At 42.1% G+C, this 22445-nt stretch overlaps 1 long non-coding RNA gene across 1 annotated transcript; it reads left to right on the plus strand.

Annotated features, from left to right (window-relative positions):
• The first annotated feature begins 466 nt into the window (after positions 1–466).
• On the plus strand, positions 467–16214 carry LOC132248354 (uncharacterized). The gene is made up of 5 exons (XR_009459534.1): positions 467–625; positions 5936–6024; positions 12879–12965; positions 13604–13663; positions 15756–16214. It is a non-coding gene; the product is annotated as an uncharacterized LOC132248354 (long non-coding RNA).
• Positions 16215–22445: the final 6231 nt, after the last annotated feature.

The following is a 22445-nucleotide window of genomic DNA, read 5'->3' on the forward strand; positions in this document are numbered from 1 at the left end:
GCTATAAGAGCAAAACAATCAAGTAGGTACTGAAGCACATAGTTCTACTTAATTTTACCACTAATACTTTTTCAATAATTGCTTAAATAGTTTCCTTTATTTATTCTTCTATTATTGGTGCCCTGAGACCTAAAACTGTTCAAGCAGGAAAATTACAAATGCAGTACTGATTTTTTGGGAAAGGTGAAGTTTCAGTTTCTTTATCTACTTATATCATTCTTCAAATCAAACTTAATTTTTTTTGCAGTAGGCCCCAGTTCTGATCAAGATGCAATATTAAAGTGCTGGCTTCATCATAGGGACACCGTTGTTCAATAGAATTAGATCTAGGCATTGCTGAAGTTATGTATTGATGTGGGTGTAATTATAGAGAAGAAAGCTAGGCACTATACATACAAGAACATAGAGCGACTATATTTCTTTTCCGTAACAAATTATTATATCTTGTTGTGGCAGAGCACAGGGTGTCTCTGCCACTTTAAGGGCCTGGAGCTGGCAGCCTCCAGGTGCCTGATTAGGGCAGCCATTTTGAGGCTTAGGCTGCTTATATAAACAAGGCAGTTTGGCTGCAGGAGGCCAGGCAGCAACATTGCCTGGCTGTAGGGCTGCTGTGAACGACCCGGAGGTAAGGGGGAGCTGCAAGGGGTTGGCAGGAGGCTCCTGGTCCTGGGCATGACCTGAAACTGCACCCTGCCGGGAGTGGGTGGTCTGGTGGGGCTCTCAGTGTTGCGGGAGCCCCCAGGAAATACCAGGCCAGTTATCACCCCGGTGAAAGGTGGGTCGGGGTGCCTTAACCCCTAGCTCCCACCACCACTGGGTGGGTTACCCATGTGTTTGTTGGGGGCCCAGATGGGCCAGTGTTTTGAGGGGCCCAGAGAGGGCGGACCCTGAGAGTGAGAGTGATGTGGGCGTGGTGCTGCGGTTCCCCCCGAGAGGACGGGGAGTAGTGGCACAGTGAGGCCCAGTGACAGAGTGAGCAGCTAGAGAGACCCAGCCTGAAGGGGAGAGTACCCTCAACTGGCCCAAGCTGGGGCCAGGACTATGGTAGTCAAAAGGGCTGGGGGCCCACTGCGAGGGACGCCCAAGAGCCAGGGGCCTGGGGTCCCGACTGGCCTGGAGGTGGGCCAGGGCCAGGTAGCCGAAGGTTCCGGGGGAACCACACCCGAGAGGGGAACATGGCTTTGGGGGGGCTAGGTAGCCCGGATGACAGCGGAGTGGCTGCCTGATAGGAAGGATTAGAGAGGGGTCCTGTTAGGACGATTCTGGGGCCCAGTATGGGGGCCGGTGATTAGGAACACCATGATGCCAACTGTGAGGCTTGGGCTGCAGTATTAGGGGAGGTCGGAGCCGCAGAGCGCCCCTGGCATCAGGGCACTAAAATGGGCAGCCTCCTGCTTAATTGACATCGATATATGAATCAATTAACATCAAAGGCGTGGCGGGCGAGATAAGCGGGCAGTTGCCCAGAGACAGGTGGGCGGGCCACGAAGAGCTCGGCCCTGAGTAGGCCCCTGTCACGGTGACAGGCGGGCAGGCCACAGAGTTCAGCCCCAGGAGGCCCCCTGTCACACTTGTCTATGCACAGGTTTAGTTTGCTTTATTTTTTTTTTTTCAAAATTGATTTAAAAAACAAATTATCATAGACTGCAACTTCATTGTGCTAGGCTCTGTATAAACACAGATCAAAGAGGAAGAGAGCAGCTTTAATTAAAGCACCTGCAGCATCTTGTGTATCAGTGTCCCCATGCTTTAAAATGGCAGTGGGGGCATTTTAACTAAAGCTCATAAAACAAGCTTTAATTAAAGTTCCCCCACCATCATTTTGAAGTGAGATGTGAAAGCTGGTTGGAGCACGCTAATTAGCATACTGCAGCAGACTCAATTAATCGAGTCTGCTCTGACGCACTGTAATTACAGCACATGGGAACAGCTTCCTGCAGATCTTCATGCACCCTAATTTAATTAAAGAACTGGTTTACATGAATTTAGCTTAATCTAACCAAATTAAGCTAATAAAATGGGAACCATTGAAATCTATTGAAGGGGGTTTCACTATTTTAACAAAACTACAGGAAAATATTTAGATAAATCTTGAAATGGACTGAAACAAAGAAAGAATTGAAAGAGAAGAGAACCAATAAATGGCTTGGAGCTTTGATGTTTGATGATGCTCCGCTCAGTGGCTGTTGTTCATGTTTAATGGCCTGTCCAAACAGGTTTCTATCTAAAATTCTTCCTTCAACACTTTGCTAACCTTGCCCAGTAACAACCACATAAACTATGACAATAGTATTCCCATTCAATAAAAAGCTATAAATGTGGCAAACACTACAAAACAAACATGCAAAAGGGGAGAGGATAGATAAATATTTCCAGTGTCAGACCATCTTTTCTTTATGCATTCATAATTGAGAGTGTAGTCTGGCTGTTATGATAACCTGTTGTTCAAAGTCACAATTTGATTAGCGAGATGGTCCTTTTAAGATTATGTCAAGAGTGGTGCACTAATTTCCAAGAGTGAAAAGCTGAGTCTTTGGTATTGTATAACACATCAAAATTTTGTTGCATCTATTCTGTTAAAGGGGCTAGGGACTAATTTGTCAGGGAGGAAAAGATAATAAAGGGGATGATAGAAAGTAGAATGGGGTGAAGAGGCAGAGCAGAAAAGTTACAGTTTGAAAACTGCCTTTTCCCAGAAGCTCAACTGTCATTTTAGCAGCAGGCCAAGTTCATTCCAGCCATTTTCTAGAAAATGCTACATTTCTAGAAAAAAATAATGTTCTCATGAGAAAACAATTGGGTTTCTTCTAAATGATAAAGAGGTGTTTTTTTCTCCATGCAGTTGCTTTCATCATACTTTAATACCTGGCTGATCTGCTATTTTGACTTGTCTCATTTTATCATGAAGACCAAGAACAACTTAATATATTTTCAGAGGCTTGGTTCCAAAGCTTCCTGAAATGAACAGAATGATCAGAAGTCTAGAATGGAAGTTCTCATGGGGTCTTTTGAACAAATGGTTGCCTATGAAGGTAGGAGACTAGACTTAGTGCCCTGGGATGTCCCTTCCTGTATTGCATCCAAGTTTTCTCCAGAGCCCACTTAGTTTAGCTTGTGATAATCTAAATTAAAGAGATAGAAGCTGTCAGGCTTAATGTAGTACATTACTACAATAACATCCAACTTCTGAACTAGCAGGAGCTGCATGCCCCAGGGGTGGGAAAAGGATAGGGAGCCTGGGGACACTGCCAGTAATAGCAGGAGAATGATGGCAAGAATGGCACCCAAACCTGGGGCCCAGGAGAGCCACATGCAAATTAACTCTTCATGTTACCGACAGGCCACCAGTTATAGTTCTGTATTATTCTAATAAAAATAAGCAGGACATGATTAACACCTTCACATTTTAGTAGTAATAACAGAGGACAGAAGAGAGTTCAGGTTTATTCTACTTTAATAGTGTACTTCTATTAGGTATGTAGTATTGTCATTTTTTTTATGTGGAGACCCAGACCCAACTCAAGGAAATTGCCTTAATTTGCTAGCATCATGACTTTATTAGAATGATTATACAGTGTCAGAGCTATGAATTGGACTTTTCAGAAATACAGGAAACAAATCCTTGCCCAAAGGCTTTTAAAGTCTGAATTTTGACAGGTTGCATTTCATGCTGGGTAATCTTCAAAGGAGACTTAGTATTTATAGGACCAAATATGCTATATATTAAAGTCTCCTAATTTGGATTCAGAATAATTGCTAATACAGGCAGAACATACACTTACCATAAGAAGACACTAAGGATTATCTGTTAGTGGGACCAAATTCCTGGTACTTATCAGGAATTGACTTTTTCTTTTTAATGTTGAGTTGTCAAAACTAGAATGTTTCACAAGATCACATACACTAGTCTCGACGAGCATTGAATTTGTGTTCAAAGTGAGAACAGAAAGTGGTCATGAGCATGTTAATCAACATTAAATATATTTACATATTCCTGTTCTAAAAGGACTATAGTAATACAGAAGCATTGCTTTTATGAAGGAAAAGACTAAAAATAGTTTATTTTGGGAAGTTCTAAATATTTTAAATTAATTTTATTTTCCCTTCCATTCTCCTTATACTTTGGAATATTATACCTTGTATTTTTGACAGGACTGTAAAACTGGGTAATATTTGAGGCTGTATTATTCTTTTGAAATGTTAGTGACTCCTATTTTAAAGGAAAAATCCCTTGCTTGCAAAATAGGAGAGGTATCTTTGATGGTGAGTGAAAGAAAAATGTTTTCATAAAAGAACAAATCTTAAGAAAACAGCACTCTATAAGAATACTGTGACATAGTACATAAATCTTTACAACAAAGTTTTTTCTTCTTGTATGTTAAAAAAATGAAAACCCGATTAAAATAAAAAAAATCTTGCATGATGTTGAAGAGCACAAAACAACAAAACCCAGAGTTTTCAATGGTTCAGATCTTTATATCATGCACTTCAAAGTTTTAATCTAAAATCTGTTTCAGAGCTGCATAAATTAATGCTGTAGAAATGTCTGTTGTAATCTTTCTGAAAATATATGTGAAAAAACACTCAAACATTCTTACACCACTCCTATTCCTTCCCCCTCTGCTTAGTTTTGGATTAACAGAGGTATAATTTTATCTTTATAATGTAAGTTCTGGTTTCAAAAGTTCCCGGAGTCAAAACGATTTATTTCTATTGTCCTATACTGTGAAAAATAATTGCACATTTTTAAATAGTAGAAGTTCCATGGTAGTGGCCTCAGTATGTTGTGCTATCTGACACCTTCGTGTCAGCACAACAGTAAAGATACATATATGTTTGCTCTGAATGCAAACGACAAGTAATACTAAATACAATAAATAAAGAAATATGAAAACGTAAAAAGAAATGATAAGAAGTATAAGGCTTCACAGATACAGGTCCCTGAGAGGTTACTTCAGGGCATGGCTCTAATCCTCTCAAAATATTTGAAGTAGCTTTCGTGGGTAAATACTGTAATCAGCTATTCAAGTCAGATGCAATCTGTATTGAAGTCTACACATTTGAGATGAAGACTTTTGTGAATATTCTTGCAAACTTAAACCCCCCTGATCCAGCAAAATAGCTAAGGAGTCAAATCATGTGCTTAAATATTTGAAAAGTCCAATTGATTAAAGGTGAAGTTTTTGATGAACAGAACACAAGAAGCTGTCAGTGAACAGGTTAAAAAAACCCTCTTTTGAACATCTGTAAGTTTCTTGTCAAGATTCCTATTGGTCAAAACACTGGATTTGTGTTCTTTTAATTTTAGACTGCTAGTTTCATTAATAGATTTGTTCAGGGAGTGAAAGCTCCTAAAACGTATCTAAAAGGCTTGCATACACAGGCTTTCACTTTTTTTGTTTGATTTTTTTGGAAAAGTACTTCTTTCCCCTTCCCACATACCTAATGTAAGCAGAATCATTTTATATTTATTCCATATATTGAATGTGATTGTTAAAAAGGCCACTGCCTTGATAAGAAACCACTTCAAATCTACAACATAACAGAATTTCAGTACACATAAACTACTTTCAAAATGGTCAAAATAGGTTTAAGATAAACCTGGATGGATGTAGTATTAGACTTAACTGATTAGGGTTAGATCGGTTTATTAATCTGCTGTCCCAGATTCCCTCCAGATTCAAGTCAACTCACAGTCCTGAAGTGTGGGAATATTACATTGTCTCTTTAAGGGAAGTTACTGGAAGTTGAAATGAGAGCACATGTTTTGTTATCTAGAAGTGGCTAAGATCAGTTGAGAACAAACAGAGCTGTTGGTTGTTGTAAAGAGTTGTCTGTAAAACTTTGCTAGAGTCTTTCACGAAGATAATAAACAATATTTGCTTTTATAAAGAAGGTGTACTTCTTAATAGCACTCATCATTACATGGTTCTAGGAGTGGGGTGCAAGGAAAGAGAAGAGGAAGATAAGAAACTGCTGAAGAGATGGAGTATCTGAAAACCCCCAAGGAGCTAAATCTCTCAGGTAAAGCTGCTGAATCATGTAAACAAAGTTTTAACATATACATGGAAGCAACAAGGTATGCAGCAACAGAAGATGAGCCAAAAATAGCCATATTCCTGAATGTAGTTGAACCTGAGGCTGTTGATGTCTTTAATAGCATGCAGCTGAACCAGGATAAAAGGAAAAGCAACTGTGTTAAAGAAGTTGGCAGAATACTTCATACTAAAAATAAGTGAGACATTTGAGAGAGAGAAGTTTTTCAAAAGACTCCAAAAACAGGGTGAATCCTTTGAGGAGTTCCTGAAGCTGATGAGCCAGGAATGCAACTTCAGACAGCTAAATAAATCTATCATATGGGATCAGATTGTAATAGGCATCGGAGATTTGAAAATACAGGGGAAAAAAAAAAATCTCTGGAGGATGTGAATTTGACTTTAGACAAAGCAGTGAGAGTGTACCATGCAGCAGAAATTACTTGCTAGGGGTATGCAAAGCTTACGTCACTGATTCGATTTGGAGAAGCTTTGGCCCCATTTAGAGGCTGAATCACCAAATCTGAACCAAATTGGTTCAGACAAAAAATCCTGTTCCAATTGATTTGGAGCCTCCAAATCGATAGCATATGAACTTCACTTCATTAACCTCCTAGATACAGAAACTCATGGATTCAATATAGACATTAGATTTATGACACTATAACTTGCCCAACATCTGACTCCCCAGGTACCTCTCCACTTTTACCTGCTACATCCCTGTCTCCCCCCCCCCCGCACACCCTCCCCCAAGCTTGTCTCTCATCCCCTGATGCCCCAATTTATATCTTCACTGACTGGCTTTCTTGCCTGCATTGCATGCCAGCCTCTGGCTTCTTTACTATTCATTCCATCCAGGAAGAGTGCACACACACCAACTGCAGATGCTTCCTCAGCCTGACAAAGGTTTTTTAAACCCAAAAGCTTGCTAAGATACATTTCTCCAGCTATTCAGTTGGTGTTATAAGTGATATCATAGGTACCCATAACTGGTCTATGCTGGGACCAGGACCCAAAAGGGGGGGGGGGGTCAAAGGGCCAGAGGCCCACTGCAAAGGAATGCCTAGAACAAGTGGCTTGGGATTCTGACTGGCCTGAAGGTGGGGCCAGGACCTAAGGGTAAACCAAAGGTCCCAGAGAGGGGACTACAGCTGGAGGGGATGAAGGATGTAACCTGCAAGGCATGGGCCTCAGTGTAAGAGAAGGTACAGAGCTGTGGAATGGATTTCACCCCAAGATATCTAAATGGGCAACCTCCTGCCTGGGTTGAATCAGTTTTCCATCAAGGTGTGGCAGGAAAAGAGAGGCAGGCAGCTGGCCCAGAAATAGGTGGGTGGGCAGAGCTCTAACCAGCAACAGGAAGGCTCCCTGTTACAGGCTACCATCCCTTCTGGTTTCATCCTGCTCTGCCTACACACACATACACAACACAAGTTTTGCTTTGAACAGTTTGAGGTACAGTTTCCCAGAAACCCCCACACCTATCTCCTTGAAACTTGGCAGGCCTCATGCCTTCAGAAGGGGCTAGCACAGCACTGCTGTTTTCATCCAAATATTCCAAAAATGACAAAGTTATAGGTACTTCAGTGATTCCCCATTATAGTCTATGACCAAATCAACAAATGCCTCCGAATCAGTGCCAGATCTTCTGACCATAGTCTACAAATAATGGAAAGAAATTCAGCTACAGTACAGAAAATAAACATTAAGCAAAAGGACAATCAAGGAGAAAGCAGAAAGCAAGCAAGGAGAGCAAGGATATTCATAGATAGTCAAGGAATGAGGTTACAGGTAAAAGAGCAACAAATTCCAAGAAATGTGGAATCAAGCACCCCATACAGTCAATGCCCTGCACTAGGAAAACAGTGTAATGAATGAAAGGGATATAACCAATTTACCAGAGTCTGCAACCAGGAGCAGCAAACACAGAGAAGTTGTTAAAGCATGCAAACTAATGCAGTATATCGGGACAACACTGACGAAAGCACTGAGGAGGAATTATATGCGGGGACCGTGGCTGCAGAGACAGGAGAGGATTGAACTGTTGCACTGGAAACTAATGGAAGGATTATTAACTACAAAATGGACACAAATGCACTGGTAAAGAACTAATTCTTAATAAGTTAAAACAAAAAACAAACTAGATCAAGGGTAAAAAATGTAAAAACTAAGAGCTTACAATGGCTAGATGGTTCCAACCAAAGGAGTCTGTGAACAAGAGGTAAATGTTAAGGTTCAAATTGAACTAGTAAATTTTGTAATAGCCATAGGAAATACTATGGCAAAAAAGTGCTGCTAAAAACCTGCCAGAATTTGGATTTAATTAAGAAAATATATATGGTAACAAAGGCTAAGGACACATTTATAGAAGACCAATATTCTGATGTTTTTGTAGGCATTGGTAAGTTGAAAATGGAATATAAAACTGAGTTGGCGGAAACCAATTATGCAGTCATTCATGCCCCAAGAAAGGTTCCTCTAGCCATCAAAAGGAGACTAAAAGAACAGCTGAACCGATTGGTGGCATTGAAAATAATTGATGAAGTAGAAGAACCTATTGAATGGGTACATTCATTAGTAATTATGGAAAAGAAGATGGGATACTGCAATTATGCTTATATCCAAAAGAGTTCAATAAATATGTAAAAAGAGAACACTTTTTATTGCCTACAAGTGAGGAAATATTTAGTGAAATGGCTGGTGCTAAATATTTTTCAATTCTGAACACAACCTTGGGATTTTGGCAGGTTCCTCTAGATGAAAAAAGCTCAAGGCTATGCATATTAATATGCCGTTTGGGAGATATTGCTTTTGCAGGCTCCCATTTGGCTTCAAATTAGCACCTAAAACCTATCACAGGAAAGTGCAGCAAATCTTTGCTGGAGTAGCAGGCCATCAATGTATAACTTGATACATCATTGTATGGGGTAAAAAAAAGCAGAACATAATTTGAGGTTACAGACAGCCCTCAATAGGGCAAGGGTGGCAGGGCTGAAACTTAATAAGCAGAAATTCAAATTTAGAGTTAAAGAAATCACCTACTAGGGGGTACAAATAAAAGAGAATGGGGTGCAAATAGATCCTGAGAGAATAAGGGCAATATCAAACATGCCAGCCCCATAAGATAAGAAAGGGGTACAAAGGTTCCTGGGAATGGTCACCCATGTAGACCATTCCCAGAAAACCACCAGCAAACTGAAAGTACTACTAAAAAAAGGATACTCAGTGGACATGGGATGCCAACATGAACAAAATTTGCAAAGTTAAAAAAATATTTTGAAACAGATCCAGTCCTTAGGTGTTTTGACAGTAAAAGATAAATCAATTTGTCCACAGATGCTTCTAAAGAAGGCACAGGGGTGACCCTATTGCAAAAGTATGGTGACCACTGGAGCTCAGTGCCATATGCATTCAGAGCCCTCACAGAAACAAAATGCCTATATGTACAGATAGAGAAGGAGGCTTTAGCTCTGGTGCATGAATGCAAAAAAATTCATGCTTTTGTATATGGAAGACCAGTTGTGGTAGAAACTGACCACAAACCTCTGGTCACCATTGTAAGAAAGGGGTTAGCTAATATACCTCCCAAACTACAGATACTTTTTTTTAGTTACAATTGTATGGTTTGAGATTATACTTTGAGACAGGCAAAAAAACTAGTGATTGCAGATACTTTGTCTAGGGCAGTTGACAACACTGTTGATGATGCTGAAATAAAATATGATGTTGTGCATGCCAATGTGATTAAAAAATATATTACCCAGTATCAGAGGAGATGTGGCAAAACTTTGTAGAGGCTACATCACAGGATGGCACACTGCAAAAGTTTATCAAAGCCATCACCATTGGATGGCCTGGTCATTATATAACAGGTCCATATTTTCAGTTTGTCCCAGGAGAGAAAAACAAACACACAGGGAGAGAAAAATAAGGAAAAACTACTCACCTTTAACAGGAGATGCAATGCAACAGGAATCAAAGGAAAAGCCCGCACAGCTCATTAGCCACGCCTTTATTCAGCTGAGGCTGGCCAGTGACATACAAGGGAGCCCCGTATGGCAGGGATAAAAGAAACAGATGGATGAGGGAATGGGAGAGAGAGGAAGGACCCAGGGAGTGCGGGGATGCCAGGCCCCTTCCAGGGTTATCTCCAGGAAGAAAAAGCCGTGAACAAGGAGCCAAAGGAGGCTCCTGACGTCTGCCACACCTTCAAAGTTCGTGAACAAGCTACTAGTGCTGGAGGTGAGAGGGAAGCAGCTCTGGATGCCGTCAGAAGCTCCAACAGCAGGGGGAACAGTGGACGCCACACAGGAGTTACCATCACAGATGGGAGTAGAGTGGGTTGGAGGAAAGAGGAGGAGCCTTACCCGGAGAGCGAGCCACAATGGAGGCAGCCAGAGAGATGGCAGAGCACTCAGGGGTCCATCCAGGGTGAGAGGGAGATCCAGCCACCTACAGGAGAGCAGAGCAGTCTCCAAACAGGAACACTACAGCGGGCAGAGGAACAAGGTAGCCCAGGGCTGTAGAGTCAAGGGAAGGAGGAGAAAAGAGAAAAGAAAACCTGAGTAGGGGTTCACTCCTAGCCAAGTTGTAGGGAGCTTGGCACCCAAGGTCTATGAGGTAAGAGGCCTGGGAAGGGAGTTGTTTTTTGTTCTGTTCTTTCTGTTGAACGGTTCTTTTGAGTTTCCCCGAGTGAAGTGGTTGAGGAGGAGAAAAGGGGTCAAGGAGTGGCAGAGGTGGTGCAAAATTCATTAGACGGCCCGTCGAGCTGAGGTCAGGGCAAAGCTTCTCCTAGGATAGCACAAGCCCCGCGAGTAAGGCTGACAAACACAACAGAAGACAGATTAAGCACATCGGTCTCAGAAGCTGCTATCCGAAGAGGGGTGTTAAATCATGAGGCGCTACGGTAACAGAGGAAGAGGCACAGGGTCACGAGCTCTGAACAACTCATCGAGGTGGTGTGAGGATGGGGAACCCCGCTAGTGACCACCGGGACCCCGCACCATGGAAGACCTCAGGTAGCCACTTCCCCACCACTAGGAAACATTCAAGTCGTGGCAGGTGAGATAGGGGAAAGCTTCCTGTGGTGGGAACACCAGCATGGCGTTTGTCGGGGAGGCTACAGGGAGAACACCCCTCTGTGCACAAGCCAAGGTAGCACATGACCAGTTACTTGAGACCCAGTGGTTACACAGTTTAAAGCAGAGCTCTCAGTGATTGATGGTGTTTTGTTCAAGCGTCACAGGATGGTAGTACCTAAAGCACTATGAACAGATATGATTAAAAGAATACATGAGGGTCATATCTGCGCATTCAGCAATGGAAAAGGAGGGCCAGAGAGGTTTTATATTGGACACTCATGAATAGTCAGAAAATGTGACACATGCCAGAAATACCAGCCTAAGAATAAGAAGGAAACAATGTGGATAGGCAATGATATTCAAGAGGCATGGTACAAAGTGGGAATTGATTTGTTTACAATAGCTGGCAAAGATTATCTGTTGATGTTAGATTATTTTTCTCATTGTCCTGAAGTTGCTTTATTGGCTGATATGATTGCACAGTAGATTATACTGAGCCTTTGCTGCTCGGCAGCAGACCTGGAAGTGGACCAGAAGCACTTCTGGTCCATTTCTGGGTCCACCAGGGAGCATGCTGGGGGCCCCCCACAGCCCCTCCAGCTCAGCAACTGGTGCCTCCTGTGTCTGGGTGTGGGGGGGGGGGGGAATCTGGGGTCCCCCATGTGGCTTAATCACTGAGCTGGGAGGGAGGGGGCACCCCAGTGAACTCCAAAGCAGATCTGGAAGTGGACCGGAAATACTTCTGGCCCACTTTCAGGTTCACCACCGAGGTTGTGGAGAGCCCTCCCACACTCCTGTGGGATGCTCCGTATGCCCCAGCATCACAGCATTCACAAGCCACGCTGGTACCTCAAGATATGTAGAAAAAAACATTTAAAACTGTGTCTATGTCCGAGTCTCTGATTCTCTGAATTAGCATTGAATCTTCAGATTTGGATTCAGCTGAATCTAATCAGGGACAGTGATCCAAATCAACAAATTGAATCATTGTCCCTGAGATTATTAAAAAAAGCCAGTGATTCAGGTGGTGGTCCATATTTAGCAATTCTGAATGACAGATCAGCTCCTCTAGCACACGGCCTGTCACCTGTGGAGATTTTATTTAAAAGAAAATTCAGAACTAGGTTACCCAGACTGACAGTAACAAATCACAGGACTGACACTAGCTTGCATAGGTATGAGCAAAAGGACAAAGCTAAACAGAAACTGTACTGTAACTGAGGGTCATGGTCATTGTAAGTACTGAAGCCCAATGATGCAGTTTGTATTTATAATTGTGAAAGCTGGGAACAGAAAGCATGGGTTTTCATGAAGTTGCTTCATGATCTTACAACATATTGACTCAGGATGGGCAATCTTTTCAGTGTAAAAGGAGACACTTGCAATACATTCCTGAACAAGAGGAGAAGGGTAGAAGTAGTGCACAGATGGAGACTACACACAAGCGGATTCAGGAAAGTTGCTCAGAGGAGACGACAGAGGCAGTACAAGAACAGACACCCGCTTCAGTCACTGAGAAAACTGAAGCAGCACCATGCAGACCAAACAGGCTATGCCAAGAACCACAAAGATTTATTGAACAAAGTTAATGTTAGCATTATAATGTAATTTCTTTATAAAAAAATGTTTTATTTTTATGGTACAACTATTTTGTACTATAGTTAGAAAGTTTTAAAAAGGGGAGATGTGGAAATAGTACACTGTCTCTTTAAGAGAAGTTACTGGAAACTTAAATGAGAGCACATGTTGTTTTGTTATCTAGAACTGGCTGAGTTCAACTGAGAAAAGACAGAGCTGTTGGATGTTGTTAAGAGTTGTCTGAAAAGCACTGCTAGAGTCTTTCATTAAGGTAATAAACACTATCTGCTTTTATAAAGAAGCTGTACTTCTTAACAGCACTCATCATTGCACTCAGCATCCCAGGATGCTTCGCATCTCCCCCACAACTCCCCAACCCACCCCCACAGGGTAGATAGGCCCAAGATATCTGCTCCATCAGACAGAGAGGTGTGGTCTAGCACCCCCCCAATTTCTGGCCTGGGCCACTGAAGCCATGGTTGTATTTCCTGAATCAAAAGTGAATGTCTGTTCACTTGTTTATCGGTTCAATCTATACATTTTAGACTAACCTGAGACGATTGAATTGATTCAGCCTCAGGCTTTTTGACTGTCTGTACTTAGCCTTAGTCTTGAGAATCCATCATATCCATAGTAAGTTTTTCTCTTATTACAATTTTGCATAGATTTCTAGTCTGAATTTGTCAAGCTTCAGTTTCCCATCACTGGGTCTCATTACCCCTTTAATTTGTTATGTTAAAACCTTCTCACAGTCAACATCTCACCATTAGAGCAAAGTCAATTTTTTCTTGTCAGGATATTTTCACCAACAACATAGATATTTTGTGAATTTGTATGAAGTCCACTAAATTCTTTCACTTTAAATAAAAATAATGTTTTGACTTTTTAAAACAAATGCTCCTTTTTCAGATTGGCATTTCATTAATAAATTCACTTCAGTGAAATGAAAAAAGGGGGAACATCTCCAAAGTAAGTGAAATTTCTTGTTAAGTGAGGTTTTTCGGGGTTTTTTTTTTAACTTTTGGTTTCACTGAAAAAGATGGAATAGACTTCTGGTTTTTTTGTGTTTAATTACTGTTTTGTTGTGTACTGGATTAATTCAAGTCAGTCACTCACACAGCTCGACTGTCCATATAAATCACAGTGCCATAAAAGTCATATACAGGTCATGATGAAGGTGCTTCCTAGCTGTCTTTCTAGTGAACTCACCAAGGGCAATCAGTGACTGTATTTTCTATTCTGTATATAATTTTGATTTTTTTCCTCCACCATTTTCAACCTTAACAAAAAGCCTGGCAAGCTCTTGGCTTCTTTAGTGCCACACTTAAAGCAATTTTTTCAAACATCAAATATTTCATCTCTCTTTTTTGGAACACTTTCCAATTTTTTAAACCATGCATTCAAAGTGTTAAAGCAAGAATCAGACACAATATTCCCTTACTGATCTAAATAAAACTGGGTACAGAAGTAATGGTACCAAAATAACATGGTACCACCCAATATATTATTTTTTTCCAAATTGTGCATTTAACTCCAGGTGCTTTAAGTTGCCTGGTACAGTTTTTAAAATGTGTATTTATTTGAATAACTGAAAGCAAAACTCTAGTTTGCCAATTCAAGGGAAACATACTTTAATTTTTTTAGCAAAATAAAACAAAGCAAAACTATTGTTACTCTTTGGCTATCTCTACAATATGCAGACGTAAAAAACAATGTTACAGCTTTAAATGGCATGGAGAGATTGCATGCATATGTAAGACTCTGAACTATATTTCATAATATCCTGATTCTGCTCAGAAGAAAACAAAGCTATTGTGTAATAGCTTTTAAAGAGATTGCTGTAAAGGGGATGGAGTATTTTGACACAAAGGATCTCTGACAGGGCTTTGCTTAGCTTCGGTCCTTGATTTGATTTGGCAGAGATTTGGTCTGATTTGGTGGCTGAATCTCTGAATCCAAATCAAATCAGGAGACCCTTTAATCTCTCCAAATCGAATTGGAACCCTCCAAATAGATTCATAGAGATTTGGAAAGATTCAGTGATTCAGATATAGATTCAGCTTTAAATGTTTTTTCCACATTCCTCAAGGTACCAGGCAGGTCATCAATGCTGTGATGCTGGGGTGGGTGGAGTGTCCCACAGGAGTGCAGGGGACTCCCCTATGTGCTTGGCAGCAGACCCCAAAGTGGACCAGAAGCACTTCTGGTCCACTTCCAGGCCTGCTGGGAAGCATGCTGGGGGGTCCCACCCCGCACCTCACTGGCTCAGCGACTGGTGCCTCCTGGGTCTGGGGGTTGCACACACAGTCCCCCTGTGGCTGATCGCTGAGCTAGGGGGCCCTCCAGTGCACTCCGCAGAAAAGGACTGGATGTACTTCTGACCCACTTCAGGGTTTGCCAATAAGCATGCACCCCACCTCCCCACCATGCTCCTGTGGGATTCTCCATCTGCCCCAGCATTGCAGCATTCATGAGTTCATGAGCCACACCTGGTACCTCAAGGTATGTAGAAAAATAACACTTAAAAAAGCTGTGTCTATGTCCAAATCACTGGTTCTCTGAATCAGCATTGAATCTTCAGATTCAGATTCGGCTGAATCGAATCAGGGGCAGGGATCTGAATCAACAAATTGAATCACTGTCCCTGATTCATGCCAAATCTGAATCCTAATCACTCTGAAATAATTCAAAATGATGAAGTGATTTTCATGACATCAACTAACGTAATGAATAATTCTTAAAGTTGGATCTCTATCACTTTCAAATTTTAAAATGTTCTACCACTCTCGACTGCAGATCAAGGCAAACAGGGTCTTTTATCGGGTATTAACATGTCCTAATATGTTAACATATGCTAACATGGCAACACACTTTCTATAATGAGTATTCTTAAAGAAAGCCAATGCATTGACATACTTTTCTGGAGATGAGTTACATCATATGCACTAAATTACATACATGTGCTACATTTTTGGATATAGTTTTAGACAATATGCTTTATATGAACAGTCTGAATTGTGTTGTACTTTTCTAATTTTAATTACAAATATTTCATTTGTAGGGTGAATTGAACACAAGAATAATGGAGTGACCTTTGTCACTTAGATGGCATTCATGGTCTTTGTGTTATATACTCTTCACTGATACCCACTTCAGTGTACATAACTTCTCAACTACTTAGAAAGAACAATTTGCCAGAAGTCTTACAAGATTTGGCTACAAGATCCTTTAGTTAGTTGAATACTTGACAGTTTTAGCTTCCATGAATTAAAAAAAGGAAAAGAAAAGATGCAGACATCCTAAAACTCCGAGATCCACTCAGTTGTAGAAAAAAGCTAGAAAATATTATTCTGATGAACACGAAAAGTTCACAAAAGATCCAGAAGGCAAATAAAAACCCCCCAATACTTTTCCCTTTAATCTCTTGACTGTTAAGCCAAATTCATGATTTTCAAATACTTGGTGCTGGAAATACAATCTGTAGCATGGTACGAGTACAAAGAAAAAAAGTCAAACTGAACATGGGTTCTTTTCACATGAAAATTAATATAACTTCTTAATGTTGCAACAAATTCAAGAAACTGGAAGTATTTTTTTAGCCACCCCTTATTTATAGTAATAAGCAAACAGGTTCTATTTATTATAGGTGCCACAACAAATTGAATTAAGATATAGTAATTTCCTTGAAATTTAACATGATGTGGAACTTGAGGGAAAACATAAAATTAAGGAAAAAGGGATGGTTTCCCCAGGAACTGTGTGGGGACTGAACCTTTTTCCTACATTAATGGCATCAGATGCCTTCACAACACCATTGTATTCTCCCTTGCTCTGTGGAAGTTCTTCGGGTCGAAGACACTGTTCTAGGGAAGTTACCCAGGGGAAAGCAGGGTGAGCTTTAATTATTATGGTTGGCAACCAGAGACAGACAGACCTTTTGATTTGTAACAGCATCCCTAAAGGAGACTTACAGGTATAAATGATGGCACAGAAGCTTGTGTCATGACTTCAAAGGTGATAAACTTCCAGGGGACATACTGAGACATTGTGCTGAAGCACAAAGCCCCCTTGTTAATGGTTATCTATATAGGAAGTTGTTCCAGAATAGCTATAGCTATTAACTGTTACATATTACCTTTCTCTCTCTACTTTCTAACAAATGAAGGAAGCCTTATTCTAAATTAATCTACTTTGTAGCAGCCACAGAGGGAACTGATAAGGGATAGCTTTTTGTTGCTTTTAATTCACATTCTACCTTAATCCAAATTAATTTTTTGCAAAGACAAGCAATGAGTAGACATGACTTTTAATAAATACCAAATTGTTGCCAGTATTGAGGAAAACCCTACTTCCTCAAGAAGTTCTGTCTGGCAAAACTCATATATAAGGAGCACCTTTAATTTTAAAGAAAATAGAGTTGGAATACAGTCTAACAACAAAAGCAAAGCAAGAGTCCAAGGACCCAGGGTTTTTTTTGGTTTTTTTTTTCTACAGGTTTTAACTGTTGACTTTAATTGCATTCTTCCCAGTCTTAATTTTATCATGGAATCACAACTAGAATCTTGGAATTAGCTCTCTTTAAATTTGTAAAATGTGAAATATACCTAACAAGTGTTTGCTTATAATGTTGCAAAAAACTAAGTCAGGTAGAGCTGGAATACATACATATGTATGAATAGACATATAAAAATATCTTAGAATGCAATATAAAAAGCATGAATTAGTAACAGTACATGCAAAAATTACACAGATTGCTACCTGTGTATGCATAAGTTATACATAAATATACTTATTTAAGAAGAATGTTTGGAAAAGGGATAATTAATTACTTATGCATTTTCTGTTATGGAAAGACCGGGATTCTCTAGCACTTAGGATACATATTGAATTTTGTTCTGTGAATGAACAGGAAGCTGTAGGTGTCAGTTATCATCAGCATGGTGGTGGTGGGGTGGGGCTGGGGGAGGGAAAGGGCCTAAACCACAACTGGGCGATCTCAGCCCAGAGTTGTACTACGAATGTGTACATACATCCTGTTAGATCAGTCTAACCATGCCCAGTCTAGATTATTGCACCTTAGTTGTACTAAAGTTAGATTGGTCTGGTCATTTTTAACCAATCTAACCTTTGGGGAATATCTATACAATTTGGCACTTAGATGGACCTAAAGGGATCTAAGCATAAGATCCACATGTGGGTGAATTAAGTTAGATCAGGCAATTGTTTTTAACTTCAGGAACATCTGTATACATCCTACGTACCCCCCCCCAAACAAAAAAAATCAGTTTTTTGACCCACAGGAAAACATGAGAAAAAAATTCAGATCATTCTTATGACTTCCAAGTGAAGCAGATAAATCACCAATGTCCCCCACCCCCACCTCCACAAACACCCCAAGAAACACACATTTTAACAGCAAATCTAAAGTTTAAGTCCTTAGAGAAAGCTCCACTGAGAGTCAGGAAGATGCATCTAACTTGCATCAGTAACCACCACAGGGAAGAGTCCTAATCACCTGGTTATAAAATAGGCTAGTTGAGAGCACTCCCAACATTTTCTCTTGAAGCTGCACTACCCAGCAGCCAAGAATCTAAAACTGGAAGGAACATCAGCAAAAATAACCCTGACTGTAGCCTACCGGTCACAGCATCCATTTGGCATGTGTTGTTTTGAATTGGTGTCAGCTTCTAGGATTTTCACCAATTGCTTCCTAATGATGAAGTCACAAGTGGTCATGACAGTACTAACTACAGTACTCTTCCCCTAATTTTGGGGAAGAGCTGCAATCACTGGGATACAGAGGTAGGCTCCCTCTTTTTTGCTCCTAGAACTGTTCATGCTTTTAACATTAAACAGCTATTGTTTAAAAAAAAAAAAAATTAACACCTCCCCCTGGCAGCTAATATTCATGTGGCCCTTCTGAATTGCCTTTTGCAGTCCCTATTCTTTACATAGAGCATCTCAACAATTCTAAAGTCTCTCCATTGACTGTATAGGGATCCTAAACACCCTAGTCAAACAGAGTTACCATTGCAAGGTACCTAATACTTAGATTTTGCAATGCCTAAGCATAAATGCCTTCATTACAGTACCTACCTACATGTTTGTTTATCTACTATGGGTGCCTATAGATGTATGCGATGTCTGCTCCAATGTGCTGTAATTACAGCATGTCAGAACAGACCCTAAACTGCCAAGCCAGCCAGGACTGGTGACTTCACATTGTCCAGCACACTTGGGACAATGAGCAGTGTCTGGAGGCATTCCAGATGACCCAGGCCACCTTCCAGGACCTCCTGGAGTAGCTCTGGTCACATCTGGAATGGCAGGACTTTGCCATGTGGCTGCCCCTCCTCACAGACACTCAGCTGGCCCTCACCCTGCTCAAGCTGGCTATGCCCACCAGCCTCCATTATATGGGCCATCTCTTTGGGATGGGCAATCCACCGCTGGGGAGGCCATCCTGGAGGTGTGCAGCACCCTCCAGGACATGCTGAGGCACACAGTGCTCCAAGTGCACAACCCTGTGGTGATGGTGTCAGGGTTGTGCCCTGGGATTCCTCCAGTGCATTGGGGCCCTGGATGGGACTCACATCCCCATCACCTGCCTGCCCCACAGACTGTCCCTACTATAGCCACAAGGGCTTTCACTTGTTGTTCCAAGCAGTCATTGATTACGCTGGTGCCTTCAAAAACATAAGTGCTGGCTGGGTGGGCAGTGCCCACCCAGCCCACATATTTTGCAATAATGCCGTACCAGCCCTGGTGCAGAACAGCTGCTTTGTGCTGGGGGGCGGGGGGGGGGGGCTGGACGTACAACTAGGTGCCATGGTGGTCCCACCCATCCTCATCAGGGCCCCATCTACCTGCTTCTGCCATGGATCATGTGACCCTACACTGGCCAGTGAGACCCCCACCAGGCCCAACTCAGTCAGTGCCTGGGCTGGACCCACACCCTGGTGGAGTGCACCTTTGGCCACCTCAAAGGATGCTGGCACACCCTCACTTGCCAGCTTGAGTTCTCCAAGAACAACCTGCCCCAGGTCATCATGCTCAGGCAACCCATGTGCTGCATAACACATGTGAGGCCTGAGCAGAGAAGCTATTGTGGGTGGAAGATGTTTCACAGTTGATCGAAAGGCAAATTCTGGGTAATAGCAATTGAATCTGACCAAACATGGGTGCAACTAGCATAAAACCAAAATAGTGGAACAAGGTCCAATATAACCAATGTCTTAAAGCCTCTCACAGGAGTAGAAGTCAATAGCTGTAAAACCTGATCATTAGAAAAGCATAGGGAGAAGCTCTTGACTTGATTCTTCGCTTGGCAGGAACACCCATAGAAGGCAGTGCAAGGACAACTGAGAATAGCTGCTGTTGCAGGTAGAAATATGCTAAAATATATATTGGAGTATGGAGAGATTGGCAATCCACGTTGCCTTGGGCATTTCCAGCCATAAAATAGTTCTATGGGGGGCATGAGGATATGCTTTGATTCACAAAAGTTTAAAGATAGTTTCTCTCCATGCAACAGAGAAGATGGACAAAGCATCAGGAACAAAACATTTTAGTTCCTTTGATTTGGTATTTGGATATGAAGCAAAAGGTAGTCTTTGTGCTGCCCCGTGAATTGTTAAAATATATAGGCAGTCAACTTACAATGAATGTCCCTGGCCTGGAAAACACGAGCACTGTATTCAGTGATGATTTTGATCCAACCAAATGTTATGTCCCTATAACTTAATACAGGACACAAGCTGGCAGGGCAATGTGGAAAGCTGCAGAAGTGATAGAAGACCAGGGTTCTTAGGACTTACAATGATAAAAGTTTTATTAGCAGTTTCATGTTTTTATTAAACTGATGAGATGAGGGGCTAAGTTGTAACAATTGTTGCAGACACAACAGGCTTTGAGGCTTTGAAAGGTAAGCATGCTTTTTCTTCCAGGCTGCCTGATCCATATGGAGAGCTTTAAGCTAGGTTTGCCAGGGGATGGGGATGCAGAGGAATATAAGGACACTTTGCCGTCAAGCCAGGTGATGCATGCAGGTAGTACCCAGGTAAATGACAGGGGCCAGGGCAGGCTTAGGAACAAGGGGATGGCATGTGCACCTATAGGAGGCCTCAAATGCCTTTACACAAATTCTCAAAGCATGTGGAATAAGCAGGAGGAACTTGCCCTCCTACTAGCTAGCAAAACCCAGACCTAGTGGGGCTCATGGAAACCTGGTGGGATTCTACCCACATTGGCAGTGGACATCAAGGGCTACAGGCTGTACAGGTGAGACAGAACAGGGAAAAAAGGGGGAGAGTGTAGTGCTCTATGTCAAAGAGCAATACACATCCTCAGTGATCAGCATGGGGTCAGAGGAGGGACAAACTGAGGTGCTCTGGGTAAGAATACAAGGGGGTCATGGGGAAAGGAACTTGATAGTGGGTATCTACTACTGACTGCCTCACCAAGGGGATGAGCTGGGGGATGAACTCAGGTCAGCACACAGAGGCTGTAAAGTCAAGGGATGTGGTTGTCATGGGTGACCTAAACTACCCAGACATCTGCTGGGAGGAGCAGTCAGCCAGGTCCAACTGCTCACGTAGGTTCCTAGCCATGGTACAGGACCTCCACCTAACCCAGGAGGTGCATAGCTCCACCAGGGGAAATGCCTAGCTGGACTTGGTCCTTGCCACAAATGACAACTTAGTGAGGGGTCTACAGGTACTTGACCACTTGGGCAACAGTGATCATTACCTGCTGGAATTTACTATTCAGTGCAGGGTGGTGAAAGCAGGCAGTAAGGCAAAAGTCTTCAACTTCAGGAGAGCCAACTTCAATGAGCTAAGAAAATTAGTAGGAGAGGCATCGGGGTCTTGGGGCTTCAATGAGATGGGAGTCCAAGATGGATGGTTTTTCCTCAAGGAGATGATCCTCCAAGCTCAAAGAGAGTCAGTTCCAATGTGCACCCAGGGGGGCAGGAGTGCTAAAAAGCCCCCATGGCTCAGCAAAGGCATCCAGGGATGCTTTTGGGCAAAAAAGGAGGTATACAAACAGTGGAAGCAAAGGGCTGTCAACCAGGAGGATTGCACCTCCATTGCTCATGACTGTAGAGAGGCTGTTAGGAAGGCCAAGGCAGAGATGGAGATAGGGCTAGCGACCAGAATTAGGGATAACAAAAAATCCTTTTTCAAATTCATAGGGAGGAAGAAGGTGGCACTGGGTAATGTGGGGCCCCTACAGGACAGGCTTGGCAATCTGGTGATTGCTGCAAACGAAAAAGCTGACCTCTTTAATTATTTTTTTTGCCTCCATATTCCTGAACAGGGACTGGGACATTTTCCCCACTAGGATTATGTATGGACCCTGGGGAGGCACCGCTATGCCCAGGGTCAGGGACAACCTAGTTAGGGAATTTATGGAAGGACTGGACATGCTTAAATCAGTAGGTCCAGATGCTCTCCACCTGAGGGTGGTGAGGGAATTGGAGGAGGTTATAGCGGTGCCCCTGGCATGGTTTTATGAGCACTCATTGGGCTCTGGCCATGTACCGTAGGATTGGAAAAGGGCTAATTTGGTCCCCATTTACAAGAAAGGAGAAAGGAGGACCCAGGTAATGACAGGCAAGTTAATCTCACCTTGGTCCTTGGGAAGACCTTTGAGAACATTATCAAGGAGCACATCTGCAAGGGCCCAGCAGGGGAGGTAATGCTCAGGGGCAACCAACATGGGTTCACTGGGGGAAGATCCTGCCTGACTA

Source organism: Alligator mississippiensis, chromosome 2, assembly GCF_030867095.1.
Source record: "Alligator mississippiensis isolate rAllMis1 chromosome 2, rAllMis1, whole genome shotgun sequence".
Taxonomy (NCBI): Eukaryota; Metazoa; Chordata; order Crocodylia; family Alligatoridae; genus Alligator; species Alligator mississippiensis.